This window comes from Pseudophryne corroboree, chromosome 3 (genome assembly GCF_028390025.1).
Source record: "Pseudophryne corroboree isolate aPseCor3 chromosome 3, aPseCor3.hap2, whole genome shotgun sequence".
NCBI lineage: Eukaryota > Metazoa > Chordata > Amphibia > Anura > Myobatrachidae > Pseudophryne > Pseudophryne corroboree.
Genome location: NC_086446.1, coordinates 556,194,867 through 556,196,732, shown reverse-complemented (window position 1 = coordinate 556,196,732; position 1,866 = coordinate 556,194,867). Strand labels below are relative to the sequence as shown.

General features: G+C 39.2%; 1 pseudogene; it reads right to left on the bottom strand.

The window, feature by feature from the left end:
• Positions 1-788: 788 nt before the first annotated feature.
• Positions 789-907, bottom strand: LOC134898236 (5S ribosomal RNA; annotated as a pseudogene).
• Between the last annotated feature and the right edge of the window lie 959 nt (positions 908-1,866).

Genomic DNA, 1,866 nt, shown 5'->3' with positions numbered 1-1,866 from the left:
ACTGTCCTCCAACTACTGCGCACAACAACTAAAATGTGCCACATGTATGGATGGATAGTATACTTGATGACACAGAAGTAGGTAGAGCAGTGGACTACTGTACCGTACTGCTATATATTATATACTGGTGGTCAGCAAAATTATGCACTGTCCTCCTACTACTGCGCACAACAACTAAACTACACCACAGGTATGGATGGATAGTATTTAACAAGAGAGGGAGGGAATACCGCACAGGATATGGTAAGTATAAGCAAATGATATTATACAACCAAAGTCAAATGATTACAAGAAAACAGTGTTTTCTAATTCTAATATTAGTTGGTGGTGCACCCTGAGTCAGTATAAGAGCATAGGAAAGTGTAGAGAAAAGAAGACTCTTTTGTGGGCGCACTCTTTAATTTGAAATGAATATAGAAATTGGTCTAAATAGATTAAAATTCAAATTTTAATGATTCAAAAAAATTAAGATAATAAGTGGTTCATAAAGAAAATAATAGTCAAAACGATAATACATTCAAATAGCACAAAGTGCTGATACAGGATAGAAGCTAAATTCTGGCTGACAGAAGAAATTCTGAGTGTTTATGAACAATATAGTTTGAATTTTTGGACGGTACGTTCTACTGATAAACACAACACTGTAATATGTTCCTTGTAAGAGTATAATTAATACAAATAAAGCAGTCTGGAGGCTGGTTATACTTATGAATAGTATAAGGGTGGAAAATAAGATGACAGTGTGAATCTTCTGTCAGTGTTAGACACTGCATGGGCTAAACCAATAAGCTCTACTAAACTGAGTATTCCTCAATGGTCACCCACTTGAGTACTGACCCAGCCCAACACTGATTAGCTTCCGAGATCAGACGTCTTCTGGCGTTTCCAGTGTGGTATGATAGTAGAGGAAATGAAGATTAATTGGAAGCTCTGGACTCACTGATGAGAGTTCACGAAATTACATAGTTATGAAGATAGATATAAGAGATGGAGGGAACCAGATGGATCTGCAGCCAATGTTAGACAGGGACGTGGCCCTGAATCAAATGGTGAGAGTCCACGAAGTACAGAAAAGAAGGAAATGAGAGAACAGTACTTGTAATTTTGACAGTATTGTAATTTGGACAGTATTAGAATAGATAGTAGCATCAATTATTGTAAATGGCTGGAATCTAATGATATCGTAATCAGAAATTAACAAGACAAAAAAATGTCTGAGATGAAGAAACAAAGAAATGAAAGAATGAAGAGGGATAACAAATAATCACCCTACTATATTAAAGTATCCAACTGCAGGATGTTGATATTGAAGGAAACAAAAATAGATAACACAAAGACTGTAGCAAAATTACAATGGTATGTCCTGACTTGGGGTTTAGATTGATTAATATCCAATATCATAATACATGTACAGTAAATCGTAATATGGAATATAGATATTAATGTAGTTGAGAATGCTGGAACGAAACCAGCTAATAATCTGCACACCGCAAGTATAACCTTTTTCAAACATAAATTAATACTAATTGAATGTGTAGCGATGGCGGGCCATTAACTGCTGATATGCATTTTGTAATAAAAAAGATATAAGGTGAAAAAGAGAAAAAGGAGCTGATATTACCGCACTGGGTGTTAAGCCATCTCGTTATTGCGAGTGCCCCTGGCTTGGTAGAGCCCCTGATGGCTCGATTGGTGAGAGAGGGGAGGCGCCGGGTGCCGCCGGCTTGGCGGTGATGCTGGCGAGTGCGGGAGGCCGTCCACTGGAGGTGCCACTGGCTTGGTGGAGCCCCTGATGTCTCGATTAGTGAGAGAGTGGAAGGCTCCGGGCACCGCCGGCCAGGCGGTAATGCTGGCGGGTGCGGGAAG